Source organism: Pteropus medius, unplaced genomic scaffold (genome assembly GCF_902729225.1).
Source record: "Pteropus medius unplaced genomic scaffold, Ma_sr-lr_union100, whole genome shotgun sequence".
Classification (NCBI taxonomy): Eukaryota; Metazoa; Chordata; class Mammalia; order Chiroptera; family Pteropodidae; genus Pteropus; species Pteropus medius.
Window position 1 is genome coordinate 1503995 of NW_024354502.1, and position 22944 is coordinate 1526938.

The 22944-nt window shown below is 43.0% G+C and overlaps 1 long non-coding RNA gene across 1 annotated transcript in view; it reads right to left on the minus strand.

Annotated features, from left to right (window-relative positions):
- Nucleotides 1-22944, minus strand: part of LOC120595446 (uncharacterized) — a 169486-nt gene that overhangs the window by 27330 nt on the left and 119212 nt on the right. The window contains exons 3-5 of the long non-coding RNA XR_005650827.1: nucleotides 12265-12509; nucleotides 7690-7779; nucleotides 7509-7556 (exon numbers count right to left, since the gene is read on the minus strand). This is a non-coding gene — a long non-coding RNA (uncharacterized LOC120595446). The remainder of the gene's footprint in view (nucleotides 1-7508; nucleotides 7557-7689; nucleotides 7780-12264; nucleotides 12510-22944) is intronic.

Here is a 22944-nt window from a genome sequence, read left to right on the forward strand (position 1 = left end):
GACGATGTCAAGGTCTTCCGTTCCCAGTCTCTCACATGATCTCAGCTCTGAGTGGTTGGCACTGTGACATGTCCTGCTGGGGATACAGAAGCAGGACGAGGCACTGTCCCTGCCTTTGAGGAGTCTGCAGTCTTGTTGGAAAGGAAGCACAAATACATAAGATGAATTTCAGAATCATACAAGATAAGACATGATCAGATGCCAAATGGAATACATCCAAATGGCGTTGGAGAGGTAAACCGCAGCCCAAGAATGGGGTTCCTGTGGTTGTCAGAGGGAGAGAGCATCACTGTTTGGAGATCTTTCCCTTGGCTTTGCCCATTGAGACAGGGAGAAGAGAGGTTGGGTGTCATGCTGGCAAGGGCCTTGGGCAGAGGTGGAAGAGAGGGTCTGAGGAGAGGTGTAAGGCCCAAGTTCCTCTCCTCTCCCAAGGTCAGTAGGCAATGTGCCTGCAAAATAATGGCTTGCCTCAAATCTGAGTACGACATTGAGTCTTTCCGTGATGACCAGACCCTCAAAAATATATCTCCTCTACTCCGGTCCAGTATAAACGTCCTTAGGAAGCCAGGAAGCGGTTATCTCTGATTATATCCAAGGATATGCCCTGTACTTTTCCACTCATAATTAAATAAATATTTGAGTAATTAGTTGTTTAATGGTTGTCTCCCCCACCAGACAGCAAGGTTCATTAAATGAAAAATAATTAGCATGGTGCCTGACTCCCAGTAAGGACTCAGTAAAGGTTGTCTGTTTCTGTAACTCGGGTCTCATGAGCACAAAGCCTACTTTGTGCTATCATCAGTTCTTCCCAGCGCTTAGCATGATGCCTGGCATAAGAGAGAGCCTCGACATACTTATCGAATGAATGGACTCTAGATTTCTTCCCCCAAACTACATCTCCTATAGTTTTCCCAATCTCGGTAAGCAATAATTCCATTCTGGGAATTTCTCAGGTCACTCTCGACTTTTTCTTTCACACCCACACCTGTTCTGACGGCAACGTGCATCAGCTCTGACTTTCACAGTCATCGTTAACCCATGCCCTCTCGAGACTTTCTTCACTATCACCCTAGTGGAAGCAACCACGATTTCCCAGCTGAACTGTCGCTAGCCCCCTAACTCATCCTCTTGCTTCTGTACCTGGCCTTCTAGTCTCTTCTCCACAGAGTAGCCAGAGTGATTCCTTAACGACATAATTCAGAGCATGACACACCTCTACCCGCACACCTCCAGAAGCTTCTCGTCTTCCTAAGAAGAACATGTAAATTCCTTACTCTGGTCTACAAAGTCCCTGTGAGCAAACCTCTGCTCCCTCTCTGGTCTGTCACTGTCCCCCTTGCTTTCTTTTGCTGGCCTCTTGGCCTCTTTAGCATTCTCAACAGGCCAGGTGCCCCTCTTCCCCTCAGCCTTTGCATATGCTGTTCCCTGTCTGAAAGGCTCCTCCCCAGACATCCACATGGGTCCTTTCTTTCAGGTCTTCATTCAAATGCCATCTTCTCAGAAAGCCTCCCCTTGACCACTCTATGTAAACGAGCACCTTGGCACTCCCAGCACGTCTTAGTCCATTGCCAGGCTTTATTTTTCTTCTTAGCTCATATTGGCACTTATCATTGTATATGTTTTTTGTTTTGTTTTGTTTTGTTTTGTTTCCATTCTAGAACATAAGTGAGACTTTATCAATTTTTTTCAGTGTTTACACATTCAGTACCTAGATTAGGTCTAGGCATTCAGTAAGCAGGGGATACTTGTTGAACACATATGAATGAATGAGTGAATATACATGTGTATATGCAGACACACCACATACATGCAACATACCTCACACACATTTCTATGTAGGAGGTTTCTAGAAATTGCTTACTATGTCCCAGGAACCATTAGAGGGGTAAGTCTATTATTTACATGATTTTTTTAAATCCTCACAACAATCCAAATCTTAGGTATTATTATCCTTATTTAACAGAGGAGAACCAGAAACTCATTAAATGACTTGGCCAATATCTCAGAGCTGGAAAGTGGAGAGTTTAACTCGATTTGAGTGACTCCAGAGCTGTTGACTTCCATTGCTCCAAAATGTTTTGTACCGATAGGAACACTGAAAATGTGGACTCCTGCCTTGAGGTCCCTGGAGGGAGGATTCAGAGAGTGATGTTGAAACAACATGCCTGCACGCCAGTCAAGGAGAGTTAGGCTGGAGCACTATTTACTGTGGACAAGTCAAAACGGCTCGCCCTGGGTGACTGAATGGAACACCTACCTTCAGATTTTCCCTTCAGGAGGAAAAGGGAAGCAGAGAAGGAGAGTGAGAGAAAAAATTGTGACAGGTCCCTCTGGCAGGCAGCCAGAGCTTCCTGTCAGGACATTTGCAGGAGTTATTACTCACACGGGGAGGATGAGTCGCACAGCATATGCGACTCTGGGAGCAATCTCAGCAGAGGAGCTGGGGAAGGAGGGGACGGAGTCAGCAATGGGTGGACCCGAAGCGGGCTTTGGGAACTTAATTTTTTAATTACAGCTATCCTGGGAGGCTGCTTGGCAACTGACAGTTTACTAGGAATCAATGGCATTGATGTACTGAATCGGCCATTCTTAATTTAGGGTTTGAAAGTTTCTTCCTACCCTTGAGTTCTCAGACATAAAAGGGGTTTGAACTGTGGTTCTGAGGATGACAAGAGTCTGAGGCCTGGATGATGGCTGAAAGGGAGATTCACTTGGGGTAGAATTCCAGTATCAGCTGTTGGTAGACTTCTGAGCCCTCAAAAATGGCATGTCCTAGTGAATCAAAGAGTTCGGTTATTATAGGTCACTGGGGACCTAGGCATGGAGGGTGAAACCTGACAAAGTGTGATGTGTGGAAGCATGACAGATGTCCCTGAAACCTAACTGGCCTGTTGCTTTCCACCTCTAACTTGTTTCAGGAGTGTTCTCAGGCTAGAGAATCAGAGATTTGCAAACTCTTGGATGGAGACTCTGCAAGTAGACTGTTTAGGATCCCCCGGGTGGATAATGTGTCCCTTGAACTAACTGACACAGTTTGAGCACAGCCGACATTTTTGACTAGCAACCTAAAGCCATCTGAAAATTTCTTTCCCCTTACCTACCTCTAGTCACATAGGTTGAAAAGTTAGAGCCAGATTCATGCTGTCTCAGCCTCCTTTGCAGCAGGATCACCACGTGACCTGGTTCTGTCCAATGAAATGTAAGGGGAAGTCCTCTGGGTATCCAGGACAGACTTTTCCTTCTTTGTAAAAGGAAAGATACATAGACACTCTCTCTGTCTCTCCATCTCTCTCTCTGTCTCTCTCTCTTTCTCTCCTCTGTTTCCCCTGACCCCATGCCTTTGTCACCTCTTGCTTCTTGTTTTTAAATGTGGTTATGTGAAATTATGACACCTAAAGATACAGCACCCAATTTGATACTGTGAGGAAAGACTAAGAGAAGGTGAGTGACATCAATCTAATGGTTTGAAGTCATGAAGCCATTGAACCAGTCTGGGATGCCTACCTCTAGACATCTTGCTAAATATGTAATAGCTTTTCTTTAGGTTTAGCCCACTGGTCCAATTTCTCTTACACTCAACATTTTCTTCCTCAGAAGCATCCTCACCTTCCATATGAGGTTTATTTCAAACAGCTTTGACTGTGCAAGTTTCTTCTGGGAACTGGTACAGGTAAAGAGTTAGAAGCTCTTTAGATTGTGAGTGGAGTGACTGGGAGGTAATTCTGCAAAAGCTCAAGTTGGGAAAGCACCATGCGTTTACCTTCTCTCTCAGACCCAGGCTCACACGAGGGTAGGGAGCATTCCAATTTGTCACATGCCGGGTCCAATAAAATCTGCTAGACTGTGAAATATTTGTGGGCAGGGACTGTGCTCTAATTATCTCTGTCTCCACAGGCCTTGGAACATTAATATGAACTCAGTAAACATTTGCTAAGTGGCCCTGGGCTGGATATTGGAAATTTTGAGTTCTAGTCCTAGTCTTATCATTAATTTATTTTGTGACCTTAGGCAAGGCACATGACTCTTCCAGGCTTTACTCAGCTTCTCCAGGGTGAAAGAGAATTTTGGGCGAGATCATCTCTGCACTTTTATGGCTACAGCTAATGAGGAAGGCAGGTGGGATTAAGATCCTCGGCTCTAGAGGCAGATGCTCATCTATTCTAGACAGATCAACATACTTTATTTTCCAAACCATATAGATTAGGCAGATTAGAAGTCAAACTTAGCACAAGCTGAACCAATGCATTAAAAGGTACAAAATGAAGCTCTAAGGGCTCAATGAGTCTTATTGAGAGTGTGGCTTACTTAAGAACCTTATAGGGTAAAGTGAGACAGAAGACAAACTTGGCAAATGAGGAAACTGAGGCTTAATGAATGAACTTGCCCAGGGTCCTACAACTAGCAAGAATAAGAGCCAACTGCAGTTGGCTTCATTGCCCACACACTTTGCTGCAATCAATATTGTATGGCATGGTTTATTCCTATTTTGTTTGGTTTGGAGGTTGCTGAAAATTTCTCCTTTTATTATTTGTTTTGGCCAAATTTGTGTGTGTGTGTGTGTGTGTGGTGACTGTATGGTGGATGTGTGCTGTGTATGCATATGTATGCATGGTCATCACATTGGGCGGAGTATTTATTCTTTGCATAAGCAGTAAATGAAAGAGTCCTCATCACTCTTTTAAAATATTAGTAATTGAAACAAACTTGTTTTTAACTTTTTTATAAGCTTCAGTTTCTATGGCAATAAGCATGGTGGAGTTACCCAAATCTATATTACAGAATGCATATGCCATCAGAAGTCGGTTTGAGAAAGTATTCTCAAAAGAGGTAAGAGTTGAACTTGGTTGGTGGAACTTGGACAGTATTCTGAAAGAGAAAATTTTATTTAAGATTAATTTATAAGGTTTAATCATTGAGGAAAGCTATAGACTCTCCCCAGGAAAGAAGTACACGTACATATCCATGACTTATGTGTAATTTCATGAGGTCCACAGACTTCTTTTGGGAAGGGACCCCCAAGAAAAGGCATAGGTAGGAATATACATTTTGTGGCCAACAATAAATGTAGACTTTCTTGAATTGGAACTAAGGATAAACCTTGGCTGGTGTCCTCAGAATGTTAGCAAGGTACTGATACAGAGATGGTTCTTGGTGAATTTTTATTGATTGAGTGAGTGGTGACTATTTAGGCCTGGTGGAACGATGTTCCAGACTGCAGGACCAGATCAGAAATAGTGGAGTGGTTAAGTGTGTGAACACTAGGGTTGGACTGCCTGTAGCTGAATCCTGGCTCTTCTACTTGTTAGTTATATGACCCTGGGCAAGTTAATTAGTCATGCCCGTTTCCTCAATTGTCAAATGAACATCTCTCAGGGTTGTTTGAGAACTTATTGAATTACTACCTGAATTGTGCTTAGATGAGTGCCTGGCATATAGATAAATACCCAATCAATGGTAGCTATTAGTATTTTGGAGAATTTTGATGTCCAACCTTTCATAACTTGACAGCCATTGGAATTTCTCACTTAGCTGTTGCCACTGTTTCTAAGATAAAGAGTTAATTGGTATTACATGATTGTAGGAGTGTAGAAGTGGTGGTGGGTATGGGGTTGTGGATCTTTATTCCTGAGATTCCAAGAAGCTTGATTAATACCTAACCAAGCGATGTATCAGGGAACACTTTAGATTTCTCACTCCACGCTAGGCCTTGTCTGGGAGAATGCTAGGGTTCGATAAAAAGTAAGACTTCACACTTCCTAGACCATGAGATGACAGACATGCACTAGGGAAAATAACTCAAGGAAACCAAAGTCAAGGGCAAATGAGTGGCAGAAGCAATGAATGACAGACATTTTCCTATTTGCTACCATATGGGCCACTTTAGAAACTGAGTTTGTGATCCTGCAAGTCTGACCCTGGCACTTAAACTCTTCAATGTCTCTGCCTCTTTAGGCTTATGGGAGAGTTGCTAAGCTCTGTGGAACAGTATGGAAACTCTCCACGATTGGGACCTGCTGACATCTCTAACTTCATCTCTGGCCACCTTTTGTCGTTACAGTTTGTCCTAGTGAAATGCGTGTGCTTTGTTGTCATGCTGGTCCCTGCTTTTGCTCATCATGTTGGCTCTGCTTGACTGCCCATCACAACTTCTTTGGCTTTTATTTACCTTTTGAGTCTTAGCTAGGTGTCACCTTCTCAAAAAGCCCTTCTGAGTCCGCGGTCTGGGTTCACTGTCTCTCAGGATGCCTTGTCGGCTTCTCTCTCAGCACGATGACCCGTTTGGACATCCATTTCTCCCTGCTCTTTGAGGGTAGGGCCCATATTTTCTTTTAACAGGCATTATCGAATGCCTGTTGACTAGAGCTAGTACCAGAAGAACCCTTTGAAACTAATGGGCTGGAGAAGGTGGTGCCGAAAGGTACTCCCAGTTGCCTCTGTTTTGGCTACAGCTGACTTTTTTGCTAGGTGCCAAAGCTCCAAACCTGGGAGTCATCCCAGACTCTTCATTTCTCTTCAGAGTCCATGACAGACCCATCGGCAGATCCTAACAACCCCATTCGGAAGAGTCTTCTCAATCTGATCACTTTCACCAGCTCAAAATCTAACTCTGGTCCAAGACGATATTTCTTATCTCCTAATTGGTCTCTCTGCTTTGCCTCTTGTCACCGCCTCCCCCAAAGCTTATTCTGTACACCACGGACAGAATGATCCTTATAACAAAGTAAAACAAACCAACAAAAGAACCCAAAACAGACCACAACTCTCTTCTGCTCAGTCCCTCCCCCCTACAGTTTTCTTTTATTCTTAGGACACAATTTAAACTTTCTATGTCCTGACCTATGGGCTCGACAGGCCACAGAAACACCCCTGGCCACCTTTCCACCTTATGTCCAGCATCTCCATTGCAGCCTCACAGCCTTGAGCTGTTCCTTGAGTTGCCCCAAACCATCCTGATCTCTGGCCACTGAGCTTGCTGCTCTTCATACCTAGAGTATGACTCCCTCAATACTCACCTGGCCCACTCTTTCTTGTCATGTGGGGCCTTCTCTAACCACCTATCTAAAGCAGCATGCCCCTCTCCCATCTCAGGCCACCTGGATTTGATTTCCTTTACACCACTTATTGCCATCAGTAATTGTCTTGTTTCTTTGTTTAATAATGCATGCATTGTCTGTCTACACAAGTACCATTCTTGAGAGCAGAAAAAGGGATTTCTTCACTGTGATGGCCACACTATCTTACATGTAATCAATGACGATATCAACAGAATCATAACCATAGTACTCTCATAGTGCTCGAAATTCCTTTCTCCAACACATGTTTTTTTTCCATCTGGGCAAAAGATGATGAGTAAGAGTGCCATGGAGATAATCAGTGAACTGAGAGCTTGTGATTTTTTTACTTACTGAGACAGGATTCAAATATGTTGTTTTTAAATCTTGAAATCAAATCCGTGTCAGACTATTTTTACATGAGTCCCCCAGGTTACTCGTTGAGGAAAAAATTACCTTTACGAGGCATGTTCTTTCTTCAAATTCCTGAATCACTGGAAATGCCTACGAGGTGGAAAAAAGGACGAAGTCAACAGGTCAATACTTATTGAGTGGTGAATCTTCAGATTTACACAGCAATGCGAAAAGTTCCACCGTTCGTATTCTCAGGGGGTGGGTACTAACACCATAAACTCACACGCAGTAGAGAGAAGTCCACAGAGGCATGAGTGGGGAGACAGCTCTGCAGTCGGAGCAGACTGGAGATTCAGGATACGTGATGGTAGTTCTAAATTCAGTGAGTAAAACAAACAGGGTATAGAATCAAAATCACCCTTCAGGTTTTCTAAAAGGGACTGTAAATCATAGAATGCATATTTTTCTCATATAATCCTGTTACAATAACATTTATGATTAAATAAAAATATGTAATAAATAGGGACCGAAGGATAGAAAAATGTGTATCCTTAAAAGGTACACTCACAGAATCATGGGCAGTGAGATGCTTAGGCTATGAAGGGCAGGTGCTCACTGAGACAGACAGACTTCCTGTTTCCTATCTTACGTTCTTCCCAGGGCAGACCTGAGCCACTTTTGATGGAATCATGGGCTGAATCTAGCACATTATTCAAATCGTTCTCATTCTATCTGCTTTGCCCCTGAACTCATAGAGCCAAATCTTGCTATTTGGTGCACGCATTAAATACACGATGCACCCATGAACTAGAGGCCTTGGGTTTTGAGGGAGAAAGCTCTGGATTCGAGTCTGTGCTCTCACACCAACTCTTTGAGGTAGACAACAACCAGCTCAGCCCCAAACCCTTCCCTTTGTCCTCCCGGACACGCCTTCTCTGGGCCTTTCCCAATTGGACAGTCATGTGACTGAGCTTAGGCTGATGAAATATGAATGGTAGAGATATTGGCCACTTCCAGGCCTGGCACACAACCTTCATGTTTTGGTCCCCATTCTCTTTCCCTCTTTCAGTTTGATGCCAAAGATTGGGGGTACCTTGCACATTATAGGTCGAATATGGTGGAGCCAGGGGTTGAAGGAGCCAAGTTACTTAATCACCACTTAGAGGACAGCCACCTGCCACTCAGGAACCCCAAATTGGACTTATGCGACTGAGAAATTAATGTGTCTCGATTGAAGTTACTGAGATTTAGGCATTTATATGCTATAGCAACTAGCATTGCTTAAACTAACACCCTATTTGTGTGACTCTGTGCAAGCGACTTAATCCTTCTGTCTTGGATTCAGCATCCGTCAGGGTCCCTCCCAAAGAAGCCAGCCTGTACACTCAAAAGAGGCAATTGAGGCAGTTCAGTGACAAGACTATTTACAAAGATTCAGGCAGAGCTAAGAGATATTCACAAGGGATGGTGAAGCATCTCAGAGCTAGTGATTGCAGAGAGCCGTTATCACTCTGAGCCTGGGATTGAGGGCAAGGAAAGAAAGCATTCATGGGGTCTGGAGGGATGTTAGAAATGTAGGAAAGAGCCGCCTGGAGGGAGCTGTAACTTTCTGTGGAAGGTTGCAGCCAATCTAAGTTCTGGCAGGAAAGGATTTGGAGCAATAAAAAGCCAGATGTCATTCATTTACCTTCCAATCTTCCTGCCGATGGCTGCTATTGACTAAACCCAACTGGAAGCCAGAAGGCAAGGGGCTCATTGATGTAGTCCATAAATGTCAGTTTTCTAGAGTATACACCAGGTGTGGAGAGTGGAGGAAAGATCTGGAGGGGCAGATGAAGAATTTCAAGCACAGTTTCCTTATCTACAAATAGGGAATAGTAACAATCTACCTTATAGAGGCTATACTGGAGTTAAAGGGTATATGTAATAAACTCCAAATAAAATGCAGCTCTTATTTCTCTTGGCCATCTGCTACTGAACCATTGTCCACTGTTTCTTTAAAAAATATTTTTTTCACTGATTTTTTTTTTTAATCATTGTTTTAACTCTCCAGAAATGTTGACACGCTCCCTAATGCCAGGAGATTTCCAGCATGTTTAATTATGGTGTTTCCTAGATATTGGCATCTTTACATCTTTACAACCTATTTTTGGTTATAGGTGGGGCTTGAGAAAATATTCAGTTTCAGGGGCTTTGGAAGATTTTTCCTTCTCAGTTTCAGGGTCACATTGCCAGGAACGCTTCTGCTCCCCGGTCCACATCTAAAGTACTCTGCCTGGGTTTCATTGCATCATGTTTCATATCTGCTTCTGGGTTTATTGGATAGAGTGACCTTTTCATAAGTGGGAGAGGAGCAAGTCTTTCCAAATAAGCAATGGGAGATTAGCATCTTCGTGAAGCGAGCTTGATGCAGCGAAGGGAATTCGGCAGTCTTGGGTTCTAATCCCTCCTCTGCCTCTTACTTGCAGTATTACCTTGAGAAATTCCTTTCTTTTCTCTGATTCTTATTTTTCTCATTTGCAGAATGGAGTTCATTGCACCTGTTTCACTGGTTAGATGTTGGGAGATAATGAAATAGGTATGCACAGAGGTCCAGATACTTTGCTCAGCACATAGCAGGCACTCGGCAATTCTTATGGAAAAAAGTCATCTTTAAGGTCCAGCGAGAATCCTTAACTTCTGATTATACGGGAGCTAAACAAAATGGACCTGATAAGCAAGGTGCTCTGGGCTCACAAATATTCAGAGGGTCCTCCCAGGCTAAAAGTGTACTCTTTATTCTTATTGACATATTTTTGTTTTAAGTCTTACTAAAATTTTTTTCCCTAGGATATATGGAGTCCACAGATATTCAGCCTACCTCAAGATTACTCAGTAGTGAGATAGGTGAAAAAAACCATTAAACTATTACAAAATGATATAAAAATCATATTAAAACACACTGTGGGGTGATTATCATTTTCTATTTTTATATTCTTCCATCGTGACATATGACGTGAGCTTTTTCCTGAGTATTTCTGGAATAACTTGTCATTGGGTGAGTCTAAGGTCCAGAATCACTTAGCTTAGAGCAGAACAGAACTGAGTCCAAACTCCAGCCCTGTCTCTTCCTTTGGGAAAGTCACTTAACAAGCCACTTGTGCCTATAAAATGAGCATCATGATGCTGCTTATCTCAGGGTTAGTTCGAAGATTAGAAAAACAATATAAATAAAGCCCAGAGCAGCTCATAAGGAAGAGCGCTCAATAGTGGTGGCAATTATTGTTGGAAAGGGACAATTATCATTATCATTTTAAATCTAGAAAAAAGGCTTATAAAATCCATTGCTTTTACTTTATGTCTAAGAAAACTGAGCCTCAGGAAGGAGAAACATAACTGAACAAAGACCACTCCATTAGTTCAAAGAACCCGGGTTTCCTGACATCCACTGTGTTTTCCTGGCCACAGCACCACCATCATGGAAAAGTGCCAGCAAGAGACAAACGGCAGAAAGCAAGCCATCAGGAGATGCAGGACAGTCTTCTGACTTAGATACCATCTACAGAGCACTGCAAATTTGAGCATGTCTCCTGACTGCCACCAATGCTTCTACTCACCACGACCCACTGGGCTTCACAATAGTCTGAGGATTCTGTGGTCATTTGAATCATCAAGTGTACACATTTTGGGTGATGTAGTTCAAGAACAAATTCGGGGAAAAAAAAGTGTTTTTCACTCTCCCTTCCTTGTCCTTCCACGAAGCAGATCTAGAGTACATCCTTGAATCAAGGATTGCAGCTAGGCCCATTATTACTGGGTAGATCTAAGTTCCTAATATTTATTACAAATAATGACTCTAGTGTCGATTTTATTAGTGAATTAGAAAATAAATATGTTCTTTTAAAAATGAAGTATCTGTGTTAGGGAGAATGATTATGGCTCATTTTTTTTTTTTGTGGACTCTGGCAGGAAATGGAGGGAGGCCGTGACCTTGATTTAGAGGTCACAAGACAAATGAGCTGTCTTGAAGAAAAACTACCACCACCACCACCATGAACATCACCTCCATGACGAAGTCAGACTCTAGGAGAAGGTAAAAGGGAAGAAAACTCAAATATTTATTGAATATCTCCTATGTGCCACACATTTTACCATACTTTAGAGAAAATTATTACTTGATTATGTTTATTTTCCTCTGAAAGCTCTGTGAGGGTATGATGCTGTGTGTCTTACCCTCACCAGTAATTGATACAGTGCCTAAAACATCATTAAATGTTTGTTGAATGAATACATGTGCTAGGAGCTCCATGTAAATGAGTTTTTTACATCATTATAATCACCTTATGAATTGGAAATCATTGTCCTCACTTTGTAAATGAGAACACCACAGATTTAGAGAAGTTAAATAATGCGTACATTGTCAATGGCAGATCTGAAGCTCCAACCCAGGCCCCATGATTCCTGAGTCCCTGTTGTTCTATCTAGAACATGCTAACAGGTTCTTTATGGATCACATATCTCCTTGGGTTTTATGCTATAGAATCATGGGTGTTTCCTCTTTCTGATTATGATTTTCTGAAGATTGAGGAGAAATGGCTCTACCACTGACAACCACAAGGCAGAGTGGGTTGACACAGAAAGAACTCCATGGCCTGATTCTTTACTGTCCGTGGCCAGAACGGTAGAATGAGGGGACAGAACACAGCATGAGGACGAGGAGGGCTGGTTCCACCTTTTCCTCGACTACTTTCTTGACTGCCCAATAGGTGTATTAGTTATCTATCACGTGTGATAGACCATCCCAAAACCTAGTAGCTTAAAAAAATGAGCATCTGTTATCTCCCAGGTTTTGTGAATCGGAAGTTACAGAGCAGCTTACCTGGCCAGTTCTGGCTCGAGGTTTCTCATGAAGCTGCCACCAAGATGTCCACCGGGGATGCAGTCATCTGAAAGCTTGACAGGGCCGGAGGATGCATTTTCAAAACTGGCTCACTCACATGGCCGTTGAAAACGACCTCATTGCTTGCTGGCTGTTAGCAGGAGGCCTGTTTCTCAACGTGTGGACTGCTCCATAGGCTGCTTGAGTGTCCTCACAATATGTCAGCTGGCTCCCCGCAGAGCGATCTAAGAAAAAGAGAAGACACTGGTTTATTTTTTTTTTATTTTTTTTTTATTGAGTCTCAGAAGGCACACACTTTCACTTTTGCCATAGTCTATGCATTATAATCCAACCTACATTTAGGCTTCACTGTTTGAAAGGAAGAGTATCATAAAATTGGTGGACGTATTTTAAAACTACCACAATGGGTTAGGCAGACCATGTTTTGTATCTGCCACTCAGATATTATATTTCCATTCCTCACAAATAGTGTCAAAACAGGAGGGGCTTGTGAATCAGACAGACCAGTATTTGAAGCTGGATATATGTTCAGTGTCTCTAAGCTTTGTTTTTCAACCATAAAACAAAGATTATATCAAACCAACGTCACAACTTAGCTGGGTGGATTACAGGTAATAGATATAAAGTTATTAGTACAATGCCTGGCATACACTGTTTAAGCAATGGGCTCATTTCTGTTTCATTATAAGGTAATGCTTCCTCCTCTCACTCCTCATATACTTCTGACTCAGGATACTGATGTCACACACGTGTGTGTGCATGCGCGCTCGTGCATACACACACACACACACACACACACACACACACACACACACACACGATGATTTCTGAGTCCATCAGTTTCCACCACACCATCCTTCCAGCTTCTGCATGGGAGTCATCTTTACTTCTGTACTATAGAATATAGTTATTTGTCACAAAAATTAGATTTCAGAATTGGGACAGTATTTGGAAAAGAACTTAAACGTTCTTCAGTCTTGCCCCAATTCTAATACTTATTTGCTGTCCTTGAGTGTTTTCAATAGGATAGACACTGGATTAAATGTAGACTCTTACACTTGTCATCCTGACGACCTTGGAGCTCCCTTTCCTCATGGTAATTAGCTCTCTCTTAAGTATGTTGTGAGGTTTAAGTCAGATAATGTGTGTAAATTTCTCAATAAAATTTCTCTCATTGTATTTATAGTTAATTTCAGTTCCTTTAAGGTCTAAAATATTTTAAATACCATCTGGAAAACATATGTTGAGGGAGGCTGGGCAGTGTACTACCTTTTCTTAAGAACCACAAAATGTGCTTGGCCTTTTACATAGATTATTTTATTTATTCCTCACAAAACATAGAGTCAGGTCCATGTTATCATTTCCATTTGGAAGATAAGGAACTAAAAGGTTAACAGGTTGACCTAAGCCTCACAGCTGGTACGTATAGGTACCTAGACTTGACCCTCGGAAGTTGTTTGAGATGATGCTCTGCTTTACTGACTACATTTGGACAATGGCAGTGCGGGCTCATGGGTGACAGGTTGTTTTGTGACTTGCATGACTGTGTATTTGACTATATAGTACAACTAAGAATTAATAATCCACAGGATGAAGCTTGATGTTTAATTTAGTTTAGTGCAATACTAATTTCTGGGGATACTACAGGTCAGGCACTGGGTTAGATCCTGGGGTACAGAGAAGTAAGGGTGTTCTATGAGAATACTGAGGTAGAGGAGAGGCATAAAGCCCATTATAATATTCCATTTTGTCTGCAGATAATGACAGAAAGCCAGCCCTAGTGAGCTAGATGATGGATGCAAAGCCAGATGGTGTTATTTAGGCCCCCACTGTAGTAAACACCAAAGACTGGCAGCCTAGGTGCTTTGACATTGATGAATTCCTGATGAAACTGTGTTGGGTGATTGTAGAGTCTGTTGGCCTGAAATCAAAATATCACAGTGGAACATTTCCTTGGTTCTGCTGTGACATTTACCACCACGGTTTGTCTTTATTGTTGGTATTAACATCAATTATTTATCATAATGCACATTCTCCTTCCGACCCCTTTTTCCTGTCTGACATGTGGAATCTCTTGCTATTAAATTGAGGCGCAGGTGGAGACATTAGTCCTTCTAACATCACTGGTCCTTTTGAACTAAGAGCTTTTTCGGTGGGGGCAGGCAGACTGGAAAACGCCATTTTAAATTGGATAAAGACTGTTTTCCTCGCTCAGTACACATTGTTCCAGCTGTCACTGGAATTGCTCTTCCTTTAGGATCGGGCCTCAACTTCATCAATGATGGTGTGATGTAGAGATGCAGGTAGGTATGTTAAATCTAAAGCAGGTAGAGGCAACACTTGAGATGACAGAAACAGCTCGTCGCATCCCCAGATCTGTTCTCCCTTTCTGCCTTAGAAACATAACCTCATGTTTTATGGGGTAGAAGGCTACCCAGCTAAAATATTATATTTATTAATCTTCCATGGCCCTAAGTTATAGGCAATAAGAATTAGCAGGAGTGAATGTGAAATTCTGGGGAAGGCTGATTAGAGGAAACTGAATTAGCCGGAAGTCTCCCTCCCATCCTACTCCATTTCCCTTTTCCTTCTTCTTGCCTACAACATGGATATGATGGAGGCACTCCAGTAGCCATCTTGGACTGTGAGATGACCTTGGGATGGAAACTGAAAGCTACATGGTAAGCAGAATAAAGGAGCTTGGATCCCTGATGACTATTATGCCACCATATTGAGCTCAGACTTTCTACTTTGGGAAGATATTTAAATAACTGAGTTATTTAAATCACTGGAATTATTTGCTTGTTTGTTTATGTTTTCTGTTATATAGAGCTGAAAAATGTGGGAGTGATTAGATGGCAGCGAGGGTTGGAGATGGTGAAGGATTGGAGAGAGAAGAATCAAAGAAGACAGCCAGGTTCTTGGCTTGCGTGACCATGCGGGTGGCGGTCCCATTCACTGACAAAGGATACACAAGAGAAAAAGCAAGATTGTAGGAAGAGGGAGTATGTTTGGTCTCGGACATGTTAAGTCAGAAAGTGGAAGAGTCTCACAGGCAGATGAATGTAGGTGTTGGGTGCTATGAAATGATGTTAAGGAAGGAGCTACAGATTTGGCAATAAATAGCAGGTACGTGGTATGTAAAGCTACTGGAGTGCATTAGCGTGCCCAGGGAGACCTAGATGGTACTGAGAAGTAACACAGAGAAGCTGAGTGAGCTTCTGATGGGACAACTGAGGGTGGTCCACAGATACACAAACATACAATTATGATTCTGGCAGGGTGTGATAAATCACCATGAATCCAGTTTATTACTCTTCCTCCCGGGTAGTCATATTTTGATAAGGTGCCAACTAAATAGAAATTTTAAAGTAATTAGTTTCTCTTTCTAATGAATCTAAGGCGGATACTGCTGCCATGCAGAGGTTCTAATTGGTGTGAGATGACCAGTGTCGCTGTGGTAAGTTGATATAACTTCAGCTACATCAGAGCCTTGTGATGTCTCAAAGTATGTGTCCTAATAACGGGCAAATGAGTGATTTCCCATAGGGTTGTAAAACATGGAAAGAGACGAATGGCTTCCCCTGTTACACTTTTAAGAAATCACCAAGTGGTGGACAGAGCATGGATGTAAAAATCCATCAAGACTCGGCCAGCGTGTTAGCTCTAACAGTTTCTATCTGTGTGCACTGCCTTGATGTCTCAGCTATGTTTCCTCGTAGGAATGTTGAGACATCTGAGGCGACATATTTAAAGCACTGGAACTGTACCCAGCATGTAGGAGCCCCGTAATTCTTCTCCTCATTTAGTTCTCAGGATACCAAAACCCCTGGAAACTGGGGCTCATTTTATAGTTGCCTCCAGTTTGAAGGCTCTATTCTCATGGGGGTTAAACAAGAGAACTTTAACAAAAATTGTATTTAAAAGACTAACACGTGGCAGTGCTCACAACTCCACAGATGCCACTGACATTGTATTTATGCAAAGAGCCGCTCCTGGAATTAGGCAGTGCGCTGCCTCTGTAACTGTTCAGTAGCCCCGTTTGGAGCCACCTCTTAGGACGTCTTCTCAATAATAATGCCTGTTACCTTTTGAAGGAAGACGAGCCATCGCTGCGTTTCGTCTTTTGTTGTCCTTCGTTGAGGCTGGACTCCCCAAGGCCTCCGAGTCTCACGCTCCCTCCCTCTACCACGCCCGCGGTGCTCGGTCCTTCCTCGTGTTTGCCTTCTCTCTTCTGTACTGTCTCCTCCCCCGATGTGGCTTGCTGGTGAACCTCTTCCCATCCATGAAGACTCAGCTCAAACGTTACCTCCCCTGGTTGCCTCTTCCCCGCTCGCTTCGGGCGGTCTCGGGGGTTCCCTCTGCTGTGCTGCCGTGATGGCTTAGCCTGACCTTGGCCATTGCCCTTGGGGTAAAGCCCAAACTCATTCTGCTATTCTAGGAGGCACAGTACAAAGATCACCTCTTCAGTGGCATCTCTAACTGCTTCTCTCTCATGATATACCCAGAACCAACACATTCTATTCACGGGGGTTTAGGTTTGGGGCTTACTTTGAGCCAGAGAACGCCTTGCCATGAATTGGGCCTTATTCCCGGGGTGGGGGGAGGATGTGTGATCCCGCTTATGGATATGTTATGAACACCCTTTCTTAGGCCTGTCATATGCTTCATGTTTTAAAACCTCTGGACTTATGGTACCAACTAGTCACACGTGGCTATTTAAATTAAATCATTTAAGTTTCAATAATTTGAAAGGGGGTCAAAAATACAATTGCCAGTTATAGAGAAATTACATTAAGTTAAAAATTGAGTTTTTCAGTAGTACTAGCCTACATTTCAAGTGCTCAGTAGTCACAGGTGGCTGGTAGCTTCTATACCATGCTGGACAGCACAGACAAAGAACATCTCCTTCACTGCAGACAGCCCTATTGGATGGTGCTGTTGAAGACTTTTTTAAATGTTGGGGAGATAAAGTACTTTAGAGTGCTGTTACTCAGTATACTGTTCCAAGACTTGCAACAGCAACGTCATCTGGTTGCTTGTTACAAATGCAGAATCTCAGACATACTAAGTCAGAGCTACTGAGTCAGAATCTGCATAGGAACAAGATTCCAAATGACCTGTGTGCACATGCAAGGCTGAAACTCGCTGCCTTGAAGATCACCGGTTTCAGCCACCTCACTTTGATGTTCTCAAGGTTTTCTCCTGCACACCAGAAGCTTGGGGCGGGGGCTTAAAAACTGTGGATATCTGGCTCTCCCCGCTTGAGTTTCTGATGTATTTGTTCTGGAATGTGGTCTTGGTGCTGGGAGTTTTAAAAGCTCCGCAGACAGGGTTGAGAAGCATTGCTTCAGGAACAAGGTAGGAAGGAAAGCGATGGATATAGATCTCCAGATAGAGGCTCACTGATTTTCCTGACTCCAAGTGCAGTGCTCATTCTTCTGTAGCGTGTAGCTTCATCCTCATCGGAAAGAATTCTAGAAAGCCAGCTCTGGAGTGATCAAGTTTTTTTGTTATTGTTTTCTTGTGGGTTTTTTTTCCTTTTTCTCCTCTTGAAACAATCACCTTGACATCCCCAAGTGCAGGTAATACAGAGACTGCATTGTAATTGCTTGTTAATATCAAATCGATGGTTGATGGATTTGCCATCTGCAGAGGGCTTGCCTTTAATGGCCGATGCCTGGTGCACGGGGCTTGCAACTCTCCCGGTGGAGATCAATATTCTATTATGGAAGCAGCTGGCTGGCAGGTACCACGGGGCCTCACCTCTTGCCTTAAGGCACAGTGGCTCTGTGAAGAACTCAGGTCAGATTCGTGAGGGCTGTGGCTGAGGGAGCCACCAGAGCCCCAGCCCTCCACCACAGTGGGTCCACAGGCCGGGGCACAGCAGCGCAGCTACTGCCCTGCATGTGAAGAGGGCCTGCAGGCCAGCTCCCAGTCATGTCCGGTCGGCCACATCCTCCACCGCGACCAGCCTCAAACTTGCCTACGAGAGACTTCTGGGAGACAAAAAGGAAAAGGAAAAAAGAGAGTTCACAGACACTACCCATTTCCTCTGCCTGCCTACTCTCTGTCTCTGTATCTCTCTCTCTGTCTCTGTCTGTCTGTGTCTCTCTCTCTGAATTTCTCTCACTCCAGGTGAACTGGAGTGGAGGGCAGACTCGCAGCAATAGCGATAATGATAATAACCCCCAGTTATTTTCTGAGCTCTCTCAATGCGTCAGGAAGCATGCCAAGTCTTTTCTTCATTTCTCATTTCATTCTCACGACAACACAGTACACTGCGGCTTGATTTTGCACGTGAGCAAGTTCAGGATCAGAGAGGTTATGCGACTTGTTCGAAATCACACCTCAGGAAGGTAGCGCTGAGATTTACCCCTGTATCTATCACGTGGCAGTGCCCGTGCTCCTCACAGCCATGCCTGTGGCCTTGCAATACATGTGTGGGGTTCTCGAGGTAGCCACGTGGGGGAGAAAATGACTGAGAGGTCAGCACAGCAAGAGTATGCACATTTCACTGTCACGTTCCCTATTAGATTTTTGAAAACTGGGGTATAATTTATAAATATACATTGCATCAATCTTAAAGATATCATTTGATGAGTTTTGTTTTGCATATATGTACACCTGTGCAACCACACTTTAGTCAAGAATATAGAGCATTTTCAAGCTTCCAGAAGTTTCTTTAATGCTCCTTCCTGGTCAGTCTCATCAGGAGATAACGAATGTTATAATTTCTATTACCATAGATTGGTTTGCCTGGTCTTGAACTTCATATAGATTGAATCACAGAGTATATACGCTTTGTGTCTGGTTTCTTTTCTTTGATTGATTGATTGATTGATCGATTGATTTAATTAAAAAAATTTTTTTAGGCAAGGCAACCCTCATAGACTTCATAGATTGTAAAGATCTTGTCAGCTTACAAACTCTTATTTTTTTTATTTTTATTTTTTATGCCTACAGCACCTGGTCTTCCCAGGTGGTTCCTTGATTTATTTTTGAGATTCCCCCATGTCGTAGCATGCATCAGTATTTGTTCCCTTTTATTGCTGTACACTATTTCATGGCTATATCACAGTTTGTTTTCCATTTTCCTGTTGAGCTTTTGGGTTGCTTTCCCATTAGACTGTAAATTCCCATAGGGTAGAATAAATTTTTTCTGATATCGTGTTTACTCTAACCCAAACTACAAATCTTCATCATTTACTGCACCCAGCCGCTAGCACAGTATCTCATATAAGGGAGGGCTTAAAAAATGTTTGTAGATGGATGGACTTGCTGAGTGAGAGTCTAGAGACTTAATAAAGTATCTGAAACTAAAGCTTATGAGCTTTCTACAAGTAGCTCCTTAAAAAACTGTTAGTCTGTTTGGGCTGCTGTAATAGGATACCATAGACTGGGTGGCTTATAAACAGCAGACATTTGTCTCTCATAGTTCTGGAGGCTGAGAAGTCCAAGATCAAGGTGTGGGCAGATTCGGTGTCTGGTGAGGGACCACTTCCTGGTTCACAGATGGCTGTCTTCTTGCTGTGTCCTTACATGGAGCTCTCGCATGGGCGAGGGAGCTCTCTGGGGCCTCTTTGATAGGGGCACTAATCCCATTCATAAGGGCCCCATCCTCATGATCTAATCACCTCCCAGAGGCCCTGCCTCCTACCACCATCACATTGGGGATTAGATTTCAATGTATGAATTTCGGGGGGCACAAACATGCAGTCAACAGCAGAGATCACCCTTTTTCAAATCTACTCCCAAGGCAAGCTAGGAGACGGACCTCAGTCACTGGCATTCATGCCATGGGCATCCAGGGACCCCTAATGGAATCCAGGGACACGTTTTCATTGAGCTCTGTGCACTAAGATGAGCAGGGAGATTTCTCTGTTTTCTCATCTGGAAAATGAGGATAATATCAACAGCTCTGCTCCGAACCACAGATGTTGGTAGAAGAGTGATCGGTAAAGTACATTGCTTCCTAAATCACAGTGGACCTTTACTGTTCTTTAATTTGATATACCAAATCTTCAATCTGCCATCAAAGCCACATTTCTTCATCAAAGCACTTTCTTTGACATACTCAGTAAACATGCTGCAATCGCATCGGTTTGGGGACTGCCGCCTAGAAGAAGTAGTGCTTGGAGTGACACACGCTGACCGTTACATTAAAGAATGTCAAGCTCCTCAGGAAGCAGTTACTCTGTGTGTCTTCCGTTCACCTCTCTGGACAAGTTATTCCCCAGGAGACTGACCCGTGTGGACTAAATGAATGGGTCCCATGTCTCTGGAGTGTAGGGGCTCACGCAGGGGCGAGCACGAGCGGAAGGTTGGAGGGAAGTGAGAGAGTGGAGTGGCATGATTTTTCCTCTGGCTCCCTCCCTGCAGGCTCATCTTGACCAAAGCCCTCAGCTTCTGTCTCCACTCATCTCTCTTTGACTCCAGGTTCCAATAAACATCTATGACCTTGCTCTTCTGACCTTGGGTTGTTAAGTCTACAACTAACCCGGGGAATTGCAATATTTCTTAGGGTTTCTTGATACCCTGGTTCATATTTTTATACATAGTGTCTTTTTAAAGCTCTCTTCAAATTATCCTAATTTGAATGTGTCCTCTGTGCCCACTGGGACTCTTGACTGATTTATTAACCTGTACAATTTTACAAAGCCTTGTGTTTCTGAAACATACCTGATGATGATTTCCTTCCCTTTATTTTTCTTGTTTATTACCTACAGGAACCCTGTTGAATTATTCGAGAATTCTGGGAGATTCTCTTGTTTCTATCCACCAAATCTAGTGCTTGCTTCCAAACCCAATTTTCACAGAATGCTTGAAATCTGCAAAGATAAGACCACTATTCTATTATACTAAAAAGTAGAATAGAAGCTGATCATCGACCCGCTATAAACCTGCATTTAGAGATGGCCCGCTTGGGTCAGGGATGGAGTTCCACAAAGTATCTGTCCTGAATGGGTTGGAATTCAGAAACTTGGCCTCAGGATTATAACCTTGGCGAGCCAGGAGGAGCCCGGCTCTTTCCGCAGTGGGGTGCTACCATTTCAGTCATTTAAAGTGGTCAAAACTCACATGTGATGAACCATAGAGTTGAACGTCAAGGGCTGGCGTAGTCAGCCCAATCCTTTTAGCTAATGACCAAATCACCTTCACTACTTAATTCAGTTTTTTTTTCCTTGGAGGGAGGAGGGTTTGATTTAAATGATAAAACCAGATATCTTAAGAAAGGAAACTTACCAATCAAATATTGTTTTTGATAAAGCTCTTGTCACGGATGGATAAGTGTATCCTGGCTTTTTAGGGAAAGAGGGCTTTTAAAATATTTAATTGTGTTAACACAAGCCATTTTGCCTTCTTCCTCTTTCTCCTATATCCCTGTTTGTAATGTTGGTCCCCAACCCATGCAGCTTTGACCTTCAAAATATATATTTTTTCTGTCTCCTTTCTCTTCCCATTGCCAGTGGCCTGGGGCGGGACCCTATCATCTCTCATTCCGATCGATCAGTGCAACCTTTTAATTAATCTCTCAGGAGCCACTAATCCATTCTCCCTAATATCACCAAATATCCTTCTAAATCATAGGATCAATCATGACACACATCTTTTCAAACACTGGTATTCTAGAGCTTATAACAATTACCTATATTCCTCGGCGTGACCTTTGAGATCTCTTTCTCTGCGTTGCTGCTGTCCTACAAACAATTCCAGCCCTCTTCAGTCCTCAGAAAGGTGGTCACATCCTTATTCTGTGACATCCTCAATTTAGCATAGTGGACGGAACATAACCAGCAGTAGGATAAGAAACATTAACCCACATACACCCAGCTAGTGTGCTGCTTGTGGCCATGCAGGGGGCAAATGCTGACCCATCTGCCTAATACTACTAATAAAATGTTCTCAGTTATTCTGCAGTTAAAGCAGATGTGACTCAAGGCTGGATCTACTCATGGGAAAACAGATGCAAACAGATATCTAATCGTGTGAGGACATTTCCCCACAATATCATTATTTTGTGGAAATATTTTGTGGAAAGTATTATTCTCCCATTTAATTGATGAGAAAACTGATGTGAAGCAAGGGAAAACAGTCTGTGATTTTGTAGCATCGGCTTCTAAGTCCCTCAAACGAACTGAGGTTTTCACAGGATGGAGACGAAGGGATGAGGGAGGCAGAGAATAGTACCTTTGTTTCTACTCCCCGCTTCCCTTAGGTCTGTGGCTGGGTTTCCATTCCATCTGGCTAGTGGTCATTTGCATGTCAGTTTTCTAACTTGTGGATTGCTGGTCAAGCTGAAGAACTGTTTAGCTATGTGTGTGCTGGGTTGCCAGATACAGGAGAGATGAACTCTACCCAGATGCTTACTTTTCAACTTTGTACACGAGCGCAGATGTTTGTGGAATGCAGAAGGGAAATTCTTCATCAAGATACCCATGCTAGCTCGAAATATCCAGTTCGGAACTGACATTTGAAATCACCTGAAGTTCAGAAAATTCAGATAAGGCTGGTTTAAGGAGGTGGGGACATCAAAGATAACATACTTTTCTCCCAGGCAAAGCAAAGAAAACATTTTCTTTACAACTTCCTGCTGATGCATGCTCCTTCACTGACTACATGTTGAATGCCTAATGTATACCGGACTGAGCGATGGGG